Source organism: Callorhinchus milii, unplaced genomic scaffold (genome assembly GCF_018977255.1).
Source record: "Callorhinchus milii isolate IMCB2004 unplaced genomic scaffold, IMCB_Cmil_1.0 Scaffold5, whole genome shotgun sequence".
Classification (NCBI taxonomy): Eukaryota; Metazoa; Chordata; class Chondrichthyes; order Chimaeriformes; family Callorhinchidae; genus Callorhinchus; species Callorhinchus milii.
Genome location: NW_024704746.1, coordinates 18,180,595 through 18,197,981, shown reverse-complemented (window position 1 = coordinate 18,197,981; position 17,387 = coordinate 18,180,595). Strand labels below are relative to the sequence as shown.

Here is a 17,387-nt window from a genome sequence, read left to right as displayed (position 1 = left end):
CCTGTCTGCTTGTTCAGGTGGACATTAAAGATTCCATGCACTATTCAAAAAGTATAAGGAGTTTCTCCCAGTGTCTTGTCCAACAATTACCCAGATAAAATTGGCTGCATGTAGAACATTGCTATGTTGAAATTGGCTGCCACGCTGCCCACAAAACACACAGTTACTATACTTTAGACTGGATCCTTTGACACATCTCGATGACATGATAAAATGCTATATCAAATGAAAGGATTATTATAAATCCTGTGAAGCTCTTTGAAATGCCCTCCTGATGTGAAAGGTGCTACATCAAATGCAAAGAATATTATTGCATTATCCATAATGAAGGCCTTTTCATTGTATTATATTGGTGCGTTATTCTGAATGAACAGATTGGAAATGGAAGCAATAGCAGTATTATAATGGAGGCAGTAATTTTACCATGTAAATGTTGCAGTTGCATCCGAGAGACTTTTCCAATGAATATATCAATGACAGCAGGACCCAGAGGATAAAAGAACGTCATATGTGACTGAACATTCCAGAAACTGTTAACAGTTGCACCCCAGAGGGAGAACAGGTGACAAGCTCAAAGCTTTCACTCTACATATGAAATGGGAATCAAAAATTGGCATGGAGTTGGATTAAACAACAGTGGAGACATAAGTGAGAAAACTAACATGTAATACTTCAAGAAGCAGAAAAAATATTACACGTAAAGACCATACCACTTGCACTTTTAAATTAGTATACAAATCAGCATAGTTGTCTTCAACATAGAGGCAATAACTGTAAAGAAAAATGATCTTCTTTAACAAAGTATACAAGTGTTGCAATATTTTCAATGTCATTATAATTCCTTTCCGTGCTGAGACAATAGGTGTAATGATAGGAGATTTATATATGAAAATGTATATATTTTATCAATGAATTAAACTGTCATAGCATGTACCGTGTACTGAAATTAGATAACTTTATTTCATTCGCAGATTCACAAAATAATGTCAGTTGGAGGTTCACTGCATTGGAAGAATTATTCATGGAATTGTAATCTAGATTATGGTCCATTACAGCCTTAACTGATTGCACCAATTCCTCATTGGAAGAACCTTCTGAGGACTTGAGTAGCTATGAAAAGCAACAGTCTGGAGCACCTTGAAGAACGGTTTTGGTCTTACACTGGTTTGGTGAGCAAATTGATAAGAGGGTCAATCTGCTCTGCCAGCTATGCCCAATCAATTACCTGGTATTATGCAAGTTGGCCATAAGGGCACACCCTCCTCCATCCGCAGGCTCCTTCTTCAGCAGGCTCTGGGATGGTGGTTGTATTATTGAAGGGCACACACATTGTGTGGATTATGTACCCCCTAGAGTGCATCAGCATTCCTTCTACTTGTACATCAGTTTGTACAGCAGAGCCCAGAGAATGGTCAGTGGAGGGTCCTGTGACAGGTAATGCTCTTACCATTGCTCGGGAGATAATGTGGACTTAGGTCCCAGGTGGGGCATCTTTAATGGTTATTATCGATAGTCAACATACTCCTGGGCCTCTTCATTATCCTCCTGACACATGGTTGCAGTCACAGAGTTGGATGGAACAGAGCTAGATGAAGCCAACTCCTCTGTGAATACATAAAGGACTTTGTTCCAATAATGGCTTTGGAGTAAATGTGCCCTAGAAATGCAGAAGGACTCCTGAAAGTACCAGAGAGGCACAAGTAATTTATACAGTCAAGTGTACTTGAAGAATAGGGACAGAACATGGTATTCAAACAGACTGATGGCTTTATAAACGTATATTAACAAACTGAGAGACACACAATATGAAGATGTTTTCTAAACCATTTGGACTGTGAAGAAGATTATTTTTAAAACACTATTAATTCACTGTTACCAGATTTTTCAGACTCTGAGGGTATGATTATCTCCCTTGATGAGTTGATAGTATTGTTTGGTGATTGTGCATTCAGACCAACCTGTTTTTTTCCCTTGGCAGTTTTTTGTTTTGGACATTTGGTGGATTTTTTTTTAAAAAAGAATACTTTCCCATTTTTCTCTTTGTGATCTGTGTGATGCAATTAATCTGTTTACCGCAATCCTGTGAAGCTTGCAGAATTTTCAATACTTGTGGGATATCAGAGGGTTGTGTTTTAAGGTTGCTGGAATTGTTCCTTTTGATTCAATGAATTATTCCACCAAAGTAAACAGTTTAGCCTCTGCTCCTTGGCCATGGTCATCTATGCACATCAACCTTACTGTTCACTTTTGTCTTTTGCTGCCACCAGGGTTTGATGACATATACATTAGCATACATCAAGTGGCTTGTCTGCTTGTTGAGGCAGTATATTTGAATAATTCCAAATAAATTTTGACTAGATGTCTCAACTTATCTGCTGTAATAAATGAAAATGCTTTGTGTTGAAATTTATAGCCTTTGTGATTGGATGGTAAATTTAACAGCGCATAACAGTCTTAAGTACCTTAATGCCCAAAGCTGGAATATGGCTCCCATCATCGTGTTTCCAATCAATTACATTCAAACAGATATTTTTTGTGTTTAATACAATTGTTGTTTGCTTCTGTCTCTCAACAGGCATAACCATACATATAATAGAAATATCCACACTGTGTTATAACTAACTTAAAATGTATACTGTATGTATAATTCTTCAGGATTCTTCTGGGAAAAAAATATTATACTGTGGCACATGCTGTAATACTGTTATTCTTTAGGGCAGGTATGCTCAACCATTATTATATCCTTAAATATATTTTTAGTACAACATTCATCTTTCTGACACTGAACAAAGCTGTTACATCAAAGGAATTGATTATAAACAGCAAAATACTAAAATTTCATAGGAGCAAATGATACCGGTTTCTTCTCGTTTCTCATTTTGTAAAAAAACAATCTCTACTATTGTATCCACGAGAATGGCACTCATTATGTTGCAGTACTTGATGCACTGATCTCTCTCACAAATAAATGGCACTACAGTTGTAGCAGCATCCCCAGTCCACAAAGCAACTTAATTTAGTGATTAAGTGATTCAGACACTATATACAGCTAGAGTTAAAGTCAGTTTTTCTTTCTCTGGGTTCAGTTGATATTCATAATTAGCTCTCACATCTTTAGATTTCCTTAGTCATATTATTACCCTTTCCCTTCTCAATCATTTTACCAAGAAAAACAACTTCAGCTATCATGTTTCAACAACTTAACTTATTAATATTGTACTTACATAACAGATAATTTAAATCATGTGAACAATCAAAAGCATGAATGAGTAATCTTTTTAAAATATGATGGACATATGAGGAAGCAAAAAAAATGCATCTTACACTTGCACTTGTTCAATGGAAGAAGTTAATACCAGCACAATTCCTTCCTGTAACCTAATAACTACATTTTCAAGTTATTCCTCTGAAATAAAGCTGAAGTTTAAAGTGAAACCATTGCATTATAAAACATTATTAGTCACAAGCTGCCATTTTAGGTCTCTCCCAGGTCATTTAAATAACACAAAATGTGCCAATTCAGGGATATTTGAACTTGTGAAGGGAAGAGTTGGGAAGGCCGATGAGGAAGGAGTTCCAGTAATCGAGCTTTGATGTGACGAATGCGTGGATGAGGGTTTCGGGTGAGGGGTGAGGCAGTGGCGGAATCTGGCAACGTTGCGGAGGTGGTGGTAGGCAGTGCCGGTCATGACCCGAATATGGGGGAGAAAGGACAGTTCAGGGTCAAACAAGATACCCAGATTCCTGACTGGCTCAGTGAGGTTGAGTGTGCAGCTGTGGAGGTTGATGCTGCCAACACCTGAGGTGCGGAGGTCCTGGCGCGAGCCAATCAGGAGGGCCTCGGTCTTGCTGACGTTGAGTTGGAGAAAGTTGGCCCTCATCCAGGACTTGATGTCAGACAGGCAGTCGGTCAGAATGCCAGTAGTCCTTGAGTTCAGGGTGGAAGCAGAGAGGTAGAGTTGGGTGTCATCCGCATACATGTGGAAATTTACGGATGACGTCACCAAGGGGGAGCATGTAGAGGGTGAAGAGGAGGGGACCGAGGACAGAACCCTGAGGAACACCGCACGAGACAGTGCGGGGACTGGAGTAGAAGCCATTTGCCGCGATGAAGTGCAGGCGGTGTGAAAGGTAGGTCCTGAACCAGTCAAGGACAGAACCTTAAAGGTGGGAGGAAAGGTGGTGGAGGACAGTTATTTAGTGGCAACTGAAAGATTGAAGGGTGTGCTTTATGTTAGTTTTTCTGATATAGGTAAAGACACTAGAAAAGGTTCAGTGGTTTCATAAATTTTACCTTACATTGGGTCAGAATCTGATGCCTTCTATTTACAGTCAATCTACCTTTCGTGAATTATTTAATCTGCTCTGACAACTGAATTAGCCAAATACTATTATGCATCATTTACAACAGCAAGAGAATTGGTTAGCACTAGACAAGAACATTTATTTATTTGTGAATTCAAAACAACACTCAAAGGTTTTTTTTACTCTATGTGGAGAACAGAAAACCATGCAGGTCGATGAATCAATCTCGATAATGGTGAAAGCCGAATGCAATAAATAATACAGTAACAACCCTAAACTAATGAGCTGTTGCTGAGGTACATTTCACAGGCTCATACTCTATATAAAAAGCCACTAATAATCCCTTGGTGCAATCAGATGATAAAGCTTTGCCATAAGGCAACACCTGTGCAATTAAAACTGCAGATTCTTTTGCACGTTTCATTAATTTCAGGATTTTGTAAAGGCACAATGAGTACACTAATAATCTAGTCTACTTGACTCCATGTCTACTGGAAACAGGGTGTCTAATTAGGTAAAGGTAATTAATTAGAGATAAATGGAGCTAATCAGACTCAGTTAACACTCTTTTATTTTCTGAATTAAGACATTTTAGGACACCTACTACCCCGTTGGTTGTGATAGTCTCCTGCTGAAGTGAAATGGGGAAAATGCAGCATCACTGTGCGGTGTAAAGTATGGAATGCATACATAACTAATGACAATGTGCTTTGCATTTCAAATGATTGTGCAGTAAATGGATGTTGTTAATTTTGAGAAGGCAAAACCACAGATGAATTAAGCTACGTAAAACTGATTTCCCTTTTTAGTAATACTGAAACGCTCCATGAGTGCTAAAAGGTTCGTGTGTCTAATGCAGGGTGACGCTCTTCACATTTCATTGTATCCTGCAAGCTATTCTGATTATTCTCTGTGTTGTATAATTCTATTTTATTAGAAGTAAAAATGAAAGACATAAAACATTTAGGAGAAATATCGGCAGGAAGACGTCCCTGTTTTCTGTAATGCTGCACCATAGTAAGAAGTGTGCAGGAGTTAGAAGATAGAAATTGCAATAAAATTCAATTTAGGATTTATTTTTTGCCCAGAATTTGGTTCAACTTCCAATAATGATTACATTTTTTCCTCTTTTCTTCTTCAGGCTGTAAGTTATTTTTCCTGCTTGCTATTTCTCGGTTCCCCACAGCCATGTTACACAAAATCATTCCCAGAATAAAAGGGGAGAGAGGTGGCACTCAGAGCCAGGCCTCTTCCAAAGCCATTCTTGTTCTGATGACCAGGAGATGTATGAAATTGCCCTGGCATAATTTCCCACCTCACTATCCTTCCTTTTGCGTTGCTTGATGCCATTTCCAAGCAATCCTTCTAAGAATAACAGTTGATCCTTTGTTCCTTAATCCATTCATGGTCATTCCAGATTACAGCACACACATATATGAAAATGCTACCCAAATGGATTATTCAATAATTTTTTGGGAAGTTCTAGGGCACCCTCTGCGCTTCAGAATCTCACTCAAACGGTCATTCTTTATGTATGAGTTGTAAGTGTTAACTGGGAACTCAATCATGAGGCATCGAAACTGAGCTGATCCATTCATCACTAACATCCGCACGCTTTTCTATAGAATTTACTGGATAGTGACCAGAATTTGAACTTGTGACCTCTGGCATAATGGAGGGGAAAATGCCTTTACCCACTTGGTCATGACGGGAGTACTGAGGCAAAGTACTTTGATTACAGCGTGGGTAATTTGACTGCTGCAGTCTAATAGTAGATGGGCGTCTATATTGAACTACCCGCATACTAATGGGGGTGAGAGAAGGCATTTGGATGCAGCACATTGATTACAATTAGAAGAGTCCTCACATTTCTTCCTGTATTATTTAACCAAGATGTGAATTTGTCACAATGAGGGGACAGGGGGTCAATAAATACTTAAAATCAGCTGGCAATGGCAACATATCCCTGTAAGGAGTAGTGGGTGAGGTAGGAAATTCTTTCAAAATAATAACCAAGGTCCATAAATGTTTTTATGATTTTTTTCCTAATGTACTTGTATGACCAAACCTGTATCAATTTCCTCCTTTTGTCCATTTGTCTGTAGAAGTTCCAGCTGTTAGCTTCATTCTCATGATGTCAGATTTCTATCCAAATTGACTCAGACCTCCACTTACTTAGTGCTAAAAATCAGGAATGGTGAGGGCCCACTTGACAACAGTAACGCTCCTCCCACTAATTTAATTTGTTGCTCTTTTTAAATATCTTAAACTTGGCTACATACAATGTGTGCCCTTCAGTTTTAATCAGATATCTGCCTGGCCAATTATATCTGCCTTTTCTGATTCCACATATAATCCTCAAGCTGCAGTACCTTATTTCTTATGTCTCAGTTGTATTATTTAAACAATGATGTGAGAAGGCAGCCACAATTATACTGTCTGTTTGCAACGCATTTGAGTGGGCAGAAGCAGCCAATTTGTTCACATTGCACAGGTCACTGGTCTCTGACTGCAGTGAAAGACCTTTTTTTGTTGCCAATTCTTTTCTAGTTTTCTTCTCCTTCTCCTCCTCATCCTTGATATTGACTCCTCTTTCTCCCTTGCTCACTGGAAGAACTTTGCGCGGGCAGAGGAGTGGCAGGGATCTTCCCACTAAGCTCCTGTTGAACCTGCAAGCCAAAACCCTAATGCTTAGGGTGGTCCTAGGTGAACAAGCAACAGGAAACGTGCTCACAATAACAAGCTTTGCGGTTTTAGCCGGATAAACTCCAGCAGACCCTAATCCACATTCTGGGGGCCCCAAATCTTGGCTCTAGCCAAGCTGCCCCTCATACTCTGTGGAATTAAGTAAGCAGAGAGCATCCAACAGGGGAGAATACACATTCAAGGCACAGGAACATTTCCATGGGAAGATGGCTTAAATATTATAGAACTCTCAGTTTAGTTTGAATAAACTTAGGTATGGAGATACATTTCCACATATGTTAGACATTTGTCTGACCCCCCCCAAAAAAAATGTTCTCAATATGCAACTGGTTCATAAATTATTTATTTTTATATTTATTTTTATTTCTCATCATTCTTCATCTAATGATTTTTTCTCCTCAATTTCTTATTTAAACATTTTGCAATTACATCAAACAAGTGCTGCTCTAATTTTCTAGTATTTTAGCCTCATGTTTTTCACATAAGTCCATCCCTATTAAGTCATACGTGGCATCTCTAAAACAAATTACAGTTTCAGTCTACCCCATTCCTTTCTTCCCATTCCTTCTTTATTTAATTATTCTTCTCTGTGGCATTGCAACATTAAAGTAATGATATCACTAATTTATATCAAGTACACTTCAGTCCTGCAACTACATAACAATGTTCTTATTGTTTTAAAACCTACAGTTGCATACTGTCTCTGCCATTTACCATAATAACTATCAGTCTCCTTTACAGCACCTTTTATGATAACAGTCTGTCATATTCACTTCAGCATTTGGTAAATATCAAACTGAATCATTTACCTGATCCACTCAACACACTTCTCCACGAGTGCATCTAATTGAACGATTGCTTATTTTGCAGTAGACATTCTTGATACTACTTTGCTTAAAACCTTGTTATCTGAGAGAGAAGCTGAGGAAGGTAAATCTATCCTTGCTGGAATAAAGGTTAAGGAGAGACATAATCCAACTTTGAAAAATAATGAACAGAATCAATGAAGTGATGTTGAGGTATTTTGTAAAGAGAAACAGTGAATGAGAGTCAGTTGACAGCTATTATAAGTACTGTAGAAAAATGGTTGGATCATATTTTGAGTGATTAAATGAGCTGTATTCCCTTTTTTCATTGTTACATTCATGTGTTAAAGCAGCAGCGAACTAAACTTCAGGAACGATTTCTTCATATTTCTGTTGACTTGTGGACTAGACTGCTCTCTTGTGCAATTGGTAGTGAATCAATTCTAAAGAGAACTGGATCAATTCTTGATGCAGCAGGGATTAGAACAATATTAATTAGGACAAGAAAAAAAACGCAAAAACGATCAGATTCTGAAACAGAATCTGGTTCAGGAGGTGAGCAGGATGGACTCTGTTGCATTTCTTGTTTCTATATTGCCATGTACTTATATAGTCTCTGTGTAAACCTTTTGTCTCTTTATTCTGAATCCCTGAATATCAACCTTAACTTCTCTCTTAACATCCTCGAATGCTTTAAATCTATCTGACGTGTTTGTTCTCTTAATAATACATTATTATGCCTCTATTTCAATAATTGGCTTTTTTCTTGCTGACCCTTAACAACCTTCCAAGACTCATCACTTTGCCTATTATATGAATGTCCATTCATCATTGGAATAACATACTTAAAGATCACCATATAAATAAGCTTTGTCTTCCAAGCTTTTTCTCCTACCTTAGTTTCCATAAAACAATCTATTTCATTTTGAATACAGCAGTGGGTTGAATGCTCAGAGACCACATCCTCTAGATAAGGATCCACAACCCTAGTTGATTTGTCTTTCATAGTCTGAAGCTAATTCTGCACCCTTCAGTTAACAAAGCACAGATTGAGAATAGAACCTATGACTTCCCAGGAGCTGTGTTGCTTGGTGAGAATTGACATTATCAACTTAGTCATTAGGGGAGCCTCAAACATTGTTTCTGAGCTAGTGTATAGTGAAAATAATAATGACATCTTAACAGTACATTTAATGCAACTTTATTAAAATCCTGAGGTGTTTTAACACCAATCAAATGTAATAGTCATAATGTTACATTACATTTATAAATGACTTATCCAAGATGACAGCAAGCCTTTATGAGGTTGCACGTCAAGTCATGATTGCTGTGATCAATGTAACATGTAATAACTAATAAGAATGATGCCACACTTTAGTGGAGTGGAATATGGTTATTATGAGTTTCTTTATGATGATTATTGTTGACACAGTTTTGATAAAATGCTGTATTATACATGTTTCAGTCTTTTCAGTAGCCACCAGACACTAGACAAAATGGACATAATTGGCCACTTTAAATTGAATACAAATCAGTTAGCAAACAAATTATTTATTAATCAGTTCTGAAAGCTACTGAATTCCCTTCCTCAATTTTCTTGCCAATTCTAACATTTACAATGAGCTTATTAATAATTTTCAGATAATTCCTAATCATTACGTTTCCCTAATTTCCAATAAATGATTTCTTCTGACTTAGTGGCAATGGAAGGTGGCTCGTCAAACTGGGCTTCACTTTGTTGCAAAAGGTTTATGGAGGGACTAATAGATTCTCTGCTGATGGAGTCACAACTTTGATCATGGAATTATGAAGGAAAGCCTTGAATAGTCACCATGAAGGACTCAGAGGGGTCTTGTGGGAAGCTGGAATAAATGTAATATTTCTTCTTACTTAAATATTCTATTCTTACTTTAATTTTGCTGGTTATCTGTTAGAGTTTAAATAATTTCTGTTGCTTTACTGTATCTCGTTCATCCTTGTGGCTGGTTCCAGCTCTGGCCAGTTTATGTTTAGAACAGTTTCTAGTTGTGTTCAAAGTGGAGCCAAAGATTATTTGGAATAGATTCAAAAGGCTGGTCAGGGAACTAAACATTATAGTTTAGCTTGCTGCATAATTGGAGCAGCCAAGTCAAATACTTACATTAAAATTGGGTCAATGTTTGAACTCTGATTCAGTCCAAAAGCTCTATGAGGTAACACATTGGAGGTACAGACAGCAGAGTGCTACTGAAGCAAGCTATCTTGTCATCTATGCTCTAGGGATAAACCCTGAGAGCAAAGGTTGAGCAGTTAATTGCTTGTTGAACTCTGATTATTTTCATTACAATCTTTTCCACCCATCCATTTTTTTGCAAAAAATATAACAGTTATTTATGATATTCATTATTTATAACAATTATTGAAGCATTACATTTGTGATGTTCTTGCAGGAATTCAATCTAGAATAGATTACAAAGAAGTAAAACTGCTCTCATATATAAATATATGTGTATATTGTAACAATTTGCTATATTAGCAGTTTGGGTAATCACAGGAAACTATTACTCTTTAGTCATGCAAGTCATTTGACCTTCCTGAGTTTATGCTGCAAATAAACTCCTATTCTGCCACTTCAGTTATTTTTCTGGTATTGGAAAAAAAAACTTTCTATTGTTTCACATCAGGAAAAAGCTCTTTGAACCTACTGTTTACTCAGTTAATCCTTAAGAAATTTACAGTTGCATTTACAGTTGCATTGTCATTTGTCTTTAAAAGTATTTTAAACAAAGTTCTTGTATTGTTTTTCTCTTTGTTGTTTTGGTTTTGGCCTCAATATTTCTTTCAAAGAGCATTATTGTGTTGTTTGCAGATCCTCCTGCAGCTGATAGACCTACCATCAGTCTCCACTTGTCAGGTTAGACCCATGTAGATTTCCCCTAGAGTGGGTGGAGAAGTTGATCTCAATACTCTTCGTTTCCATGCAGAGCTGATAAATTGTTCTTATTAATCCTTGCATTTGGTATAGCGTCTCAAAAAATATACATAAAAGCTGGATTTACTATAAAGTGTAGTGATTGTGTTTTGTAGATTTGGTACCAGCGTCTACCACAAGACCTGCTCGGGTCCTGACCCAACTGTGCAGCGCCTTGGGACGTCCTCCTGACGTGAAAGGCGCTTTATAAATGGAATCTTGTTGTTGTTATTTTCATTGTTGTGTCCAGCTCTTCCTCTCCATCTGGGTAGAATTAAGGACATTGACTGTCTGGCTAAAATGTTAGATGATTGGGTAATAGAATATATTTTTGTGTCGTCTATTATTTTGCTCATCCTTTGCCCGTTTCATAGGCTAACTTGAGAAGAATTTCTTTCAAATCTTTGGAAAGCAAGTGATAATGAGTAACTAAACGCTTTCATATAGCCATTCAAGACAAAATACACTTCAGTCCCAAATTAGAGGTTCCTGTCTCTGTTGTACTATTTTGGTCAAATTCAAGATTGAACAAAGATTGAACAAAGAGAAATCATATTAGTTTCTGAATCGTTGGACTTTCTCATTCTTTGAATACAATTCAACTGAACATACAATATTCTCTAACTCATGTCCTTCAATTATTTGGCTGACCTGCAACACTAAGAACTTATCATTTTGATGTATTTGGCTCATTGCATCTGCCCAGGCTCTTCCACTGCTACCTCTACTGAAGAACCGAGATTCAACTCCAGAACAAAGCTTTATATGCAGCATGGTCTGGGGAAATCACATGATTGTTCCAAGGATGTAAATTTTTTAAAGAGACTGAGATTCATGCATTTGGACATTGGCCTATACATTTACATGTGAACATTTGACTACACTTAACGATTGAAGATGTAACTACAGAATATGGAAAGTGTGTAGACATTAAGGAATCTGAACACTGCGTTGTTAGAATTTTGTACTTAACAAAATAGCTACTTTGATAAAAAAACATCACAAAGTAGAGGAAAACATTAAAAAATATTTAATCCTAGATTCTTCTAATGTACAAGAACAATAGCTAGTCAATAAGTTTGATTATTCTGCAAAAGTAATCATGTGCAATTAAATCTCAGATGAGATATATTGTAATTATGGCTCCTACATTTTGTTTTTGATAAATTGGTGTAAATATAATAGAATTACAGTTTACATTTTAAAATGTGGTTATTGCAGTTGGGAAAGAAAATATTGAATTTTTGCTTTGATTAATTTAAGGCATTTATAATAAATGGATCAACAGAAGGGGAGTGGGGGTGGGCGGGCAGAAATTTTACTAGCAAATGGACTGACTCTCAGGCCTCTGCAGATTTCTGTGAATCCTAGAATCACACGTTGTATTTTACTTTCAATTGTATGATATAAACTCCTTTCTTCTTATTTCTTTGTGGAATGTTTAGTAAGTTTATTCCATTTGTTTTTTTTTCCATGTTATTGCCTTCATCTCATCTGCCTGGCTTTACACCTTGCAACCTGGAGGTAGGTCACATTTCCTGCTCATAGCCTGGATCTGACTGCCAGGAGATGCCAGATAATGACTGGACAAGTCTCAATTGATGGTTTCTTACCCAACTTCTGCTCAGTTCATTCCCATTTGATTTATCTCAGATCGGTAAGTGGTTGATGTGGAATTCACCCTGCCCTATTTTTTTTAAAAAAAATCAAATTTCAGCATATTTCAGCCATATATAATCCAGTATTGTGTTTCTTTGCTCGGACCATTTTATATGGTTAGTGCAAAAAAACTGTTTTTCATTAAAATACAAAGAAAGAATATCGCATGTGCAATAAAATGTGCATGTGACATGCAAATGGGAACAATATCTATTGTTTGAAATCAATTTACAGTCCAAATAATTGTTTTTCTAAAAATTCTGTCTTTACCGGTATGTGCCAATATGTATTAAAATAAAATAAAAATAGCAGCCCTAATTCCGTGTTCAATAATATAATGATAAAAGAATCATTCCAATTTGAACAAACCACAAAAGCATCTTTTTCTGTGAGGCACTACAATTCACTGCTTTGAGCTTCTTAAGATCCTTTCTTCTGCTTTCACCTGTCAACCTTAGCTGTCATATCTCAGTGGTTTCTCTTTATTCCCTTTCTCACAATAATCTTCTCAGCTGTTCTTTCCTTTAACGTTGTTAACTGTAGATTCCTCACATCTCTTGTCACTCCAGTGTACAATTTTGCCTCATCCTTTTAGAAATTATTTGTTCAGATATAAATTCACTAATTCAATCAAAAAAAAACTTCAGTTGCCTGGTGCTATTTTTTTATTGCATTATTCTCTCACATCTTAAAATAAAATTCTAGTTCTTTTGTAATTTACAAAATAATCGACAAAGGACTTTTAAAGATCAATTCATAACAGAATAGGATATATTTTTTCATGATTGGATCTTAACCAAATGGACAGAAATTTTCTGGCCCTGTATATCGCTGATAAATACAACATGCAGAACAGTTATTAAAATTTTATTGGGACATATTCTGACAGCAAATGAAATTTAAAAATAAAAGATATTCTGCAAATTGCTAATTTTAGTGACCTTGCTCAAATATGTCAATAGGGGTGAAACAATAATAATAATAAACCTTGCATTTGATATAGGGCCTTATCAGGTCTTCGAGACATCTCAAAGTGCTTCACAGAATATACTGTAAAGTGAATTGACTGTATATTTTGTGGGCGAAGTTAAGATGTTAAGAGTTAGCATTAATATAAGGTTTTGTGCAACTACTGATATTCTGTTTCTGTAAATTTCATCACTAAGTGCCGAGAACAAGGCATGGGTATTTAATGTTACAGACTTCTATAGGCCAAGGAAGGATTCTGCAGCTGAGAAGCCATCAGGTGTGTTTACATCATGTCTGACTTGGTATTAGTCCCTTTGTTGCTTGGGATGATCTTCAATCCGGGATCAGAACCAGGAAGGGTGAAGTACCCGGTAATGATTGACTGAGAATAAACATATAAAATTAATCACAAACCTTTTCAATTTACCGAGGAACAACTCACCAATTTCAATCTTGAATGGAGCCGCACTTTGTGCACTTATCAGTAGCACTTCAAACGTAACCCAGTGTCACAAGCATCGAGGTCTAGTTTAGTTTTCACCGTTTCCTGTTATTTCATGATTTAGCTATTGTGATATCATTGAACTGTTGATGTAGTTATGGGCAGAATTGTTAAATGTTACAGAAGAGCTACTTAGAAGCTTGATGTGTGGCGGTTTAAAAATCAACTTAATGGCAATGATTTTAATGTGCCAAAGCTAGGAAGAGAGCAGGACTAGAGGCAAATGAATTAATGTTCCATCTGCAACAGTGTTCTATCAATTTGGTGACACATGCTTATCAACCTGTTGGCATAAATACAACCACAATGAAGGAGGATCAATCATGGAGCTACTGAGCCATTTCCATTGTCAACCAGCAAGTCAAATCAAAGCAAATCGTTGTTCAGATCCCTTAACTCCACATGGTATAAATTGCAATTAAATAGTAAGCAGTTGTTGAGGGTATTTATTATTATCAAGATAAGTTGTCCTCTTCAGCTATCATCCTGCTCTATGTTCCTGTGCCAAAATATAAGTAGCAGCTTTAAAGCATGTGTGGCTACCAATGTAAATTGAATCACCTATTCTGAATGTTCCACATGACATTTTTTAACATGCTGCAATAATGATTCATAAAGTATCAATTCACTTTATGATGGAGCACAACTGTATTTGGCAGCATTGAACATGCAATCAGCGATTTGGCACCTGTACAAAAATATAAAATCACGTCCCAAGTCTTATTAGAAAAGCAAGCGATCTGTACAGCGATAGAGCTTTGATTGGAAGTCATCGCCTTATCACTCAAATAGACATTACAAGTTTTATGTGAAAAATGTAATCTTAAATAATTGTGTACTTTATATGTGCAATTTGATCTTAGAACTGATCTCAACTGTTGTGTTTTCCATTGTATTGAAGGAAATTATCTTGTAGCTCTGCTGATAAAGTACATCTTAACTTGACCCTGCTGCAATATGAAATAATTCTCATTGGAGAATTTAATCATTAATAATTCTTTGTTTCTAAAACATATCAAAGTAAACTTCAGTTTTGCCTTTGTAATTTACTCTGCTTCTTGTTAAATGATTAATTTAGCAAAAATGTCAATTTTTTTTAATGGTTTTCAGAGTCTGATTCTACACTCATCAAAGAAAATATTAAACACCACCTGTTTTGCTTACTTAAACCTCAGGCAGATATAGATGTCAGCAGATTTTGAATTGCACTCCAGAGATGACAGCAGCCTTTATAAACACTACACTTCTTGGCAGCCATCATTTTTCAGTCAGCATTATAACTATGTACTTCAGTTTAAACTTAAGAAAGTAATCATTTAGATTTTTAAGAGGCTACAGTATGGGAAAAGGGTCAGTCCTTAGATATGAATTTTATTATGGTTTTTTAACTTAGTCTATATATTGCCAGTGCACTGTCATTGCACGTACAACTGGATTTGTTTGACTGTGAATATATTCTTTCTTACATGTTTTATTCCTGAATATTTTTCGTCAAGCTGTAATGATTTGTGGTATTTTGTATTTCGGTTATGTTGTGGAAGATTAAAGTTTCTAGAAAATTTGAACCTCTCAGACTTCCACTGGGGAAAAAACTCTACTGTCAGAACAGGCGCCTCTCCCTCGGTACACATTATTAGAGTCTTTTTAGAGACAAGCAGGCAATTTTGCTGTCATTGGACTCGTTTGAACAGAATATGTTTATCCTTGCAATACTCTTGAGGGAAGGTGTCAAAAACGGATCACCCATGCGCAGGTGACACAGCTGTTATACAGTCAATGGAAGTCTTTTTTATGTTACTATTAAAACTGCTATTGCAGACATCTTATTCCTTCTGAATGATTTATTACATAAACTAAAAGTTTATAGCTGTGACAAGACGTGGTCACTCTGTGCAGTTAGTGACATTTTAACATAAACTTTAAATGCATCCCTGTTTCTTCCTATGCTGACTGAACTACTTTATTGATGTAAGTACATACAATATTATATTAAATGTCATTATTTTTGCCTTCCTTTATTTCACTTACGCAAATTATAGTATTTTGCTGCAAAGGGAGGATATTGGGCAAGTGGTACCCTTAAAACAATTAAAGTTTTATGTTAAAAATATTTCTGATTATAACATGCTCTCGTAGTTTTACCTCAGTAGATATTGTTGGGATTTTAATCCGACAATTAGGCTACTGTGGAGCATTGTACCCAATTAGGCATTTAATTTCTCGTGTTGGTCCTATTATTCTAAAGAACCAAACACATACAATGGGCTGAGTGGTGCAGTGAATTAGAACACTATTATTTTACCTCTGAGGCTGGTCAGCTCAAATTCAACTGAGAAAGATAGGACAAAAGCCCCTGCATTTCCCTGATGACTGCTAAGGATCGTAAATGAAATCATTTTGAGCTGCTTTCTCCATTCCAATTAGGCATGGTCCCAGAGCAAAATACACTGCCTTTGCTGACCTTAAATGCAGAACAACTGGTGCTTTCTGACAGTATCATTCAGAAATATTTTAAGGATAAGCAGTTCAAAAAATCTAAATAAATCTCGGTATACTGAGGTGTAGGTCTTCTACGGTCTCGGCTTAGACACAACATTGTTGAGATAACTTAAGGTAATCCAACATGGTGCATGTTGTACACGTTATAAGACTACATCATGCTATTCCTAGGGTCAAAATGGAAAGGGATTACATTCTACAGCAGTCATTCTTCACCTTGATAAACAAGAACATTATGACCATTAATAACACTTCTAAATGTCATAAAACTTTAAAAATGTTATCAAAAAAAATTACGTAAATGTTTTCCCCAGTGCTTCCCTTTTTTATAATATGATCTTAAATTCATTACATCAGGTACTCGCTGGATGAACATTACTCTCTGCCTAATGAAACAAGAAAGGAACAAGTCATGACCTTGAAACTAAGGAAGCACCAACATTATAATAATAATAATAATAATCCTTGCATTTGGTATAGTGCTTTTCACGTCGGGAGGATGTCCCAAAGCGCTTCACAGAACACACTGTAAAGTGAATTGACTGTATATTTGTGGGTGAACTCGGCAGTCAATTGCGCACAGCAATGTCCCACAAACAGTCGTAGATTGAAAATGACCAATTTTATTATTGTTTTTGGTTTTGGAGGGATTATTATTAGGCTCTGTGTGGAGTAAGGAAACTTGCCCAAGGTTTCGCCCTGCCTGGAATTGAACTGGGTCTCTCGATTGCAAAGCGAGTGCTCTAACCACTGAGCTACAGGACTCCACTAACATTGTACTCTTTCTGCATTAATATGCAGGTTAAGCTAGGTATCATACTCATAACCCTGCAACATTTGAGAAATCCACGTACAAGATGAAAACAAATTGTTGCTGTGTCAGTAGCAATAGTGCCTGCTAGATACTAGGGAAATTGGATGCATGCAACATTGGACACATATAGACCACCAAACAACAGGCCAGAATGATGACCATTTGACCACGAAGGAA

The 17,387-nt window shown here is 36.5% G+C and overlaps 1 long non-coding RNA gene across 1 annotated transcript; it reads left to right on the top strand.

The window, feature by feature from the left end:
- The first annotated feature begins 1,005 nt into the window (after nucleotides 1–1,005).
- Nucleotides 1,006–16,814, top strand: LOC103174673. Its single transcript, XR_487369.2, has 3 exons — nucleotides 1,006–1,169; nucleotides 12,292–12,424; nucleotides 16,754–16,814. It is a non-coding gene; the product is annotated as an uncharacterized LOC103174673 (long non-coding RNA).
- The last annotated feature ends 573 nt before the right edge of the window (nucleotides 16,815–17,387 follow it).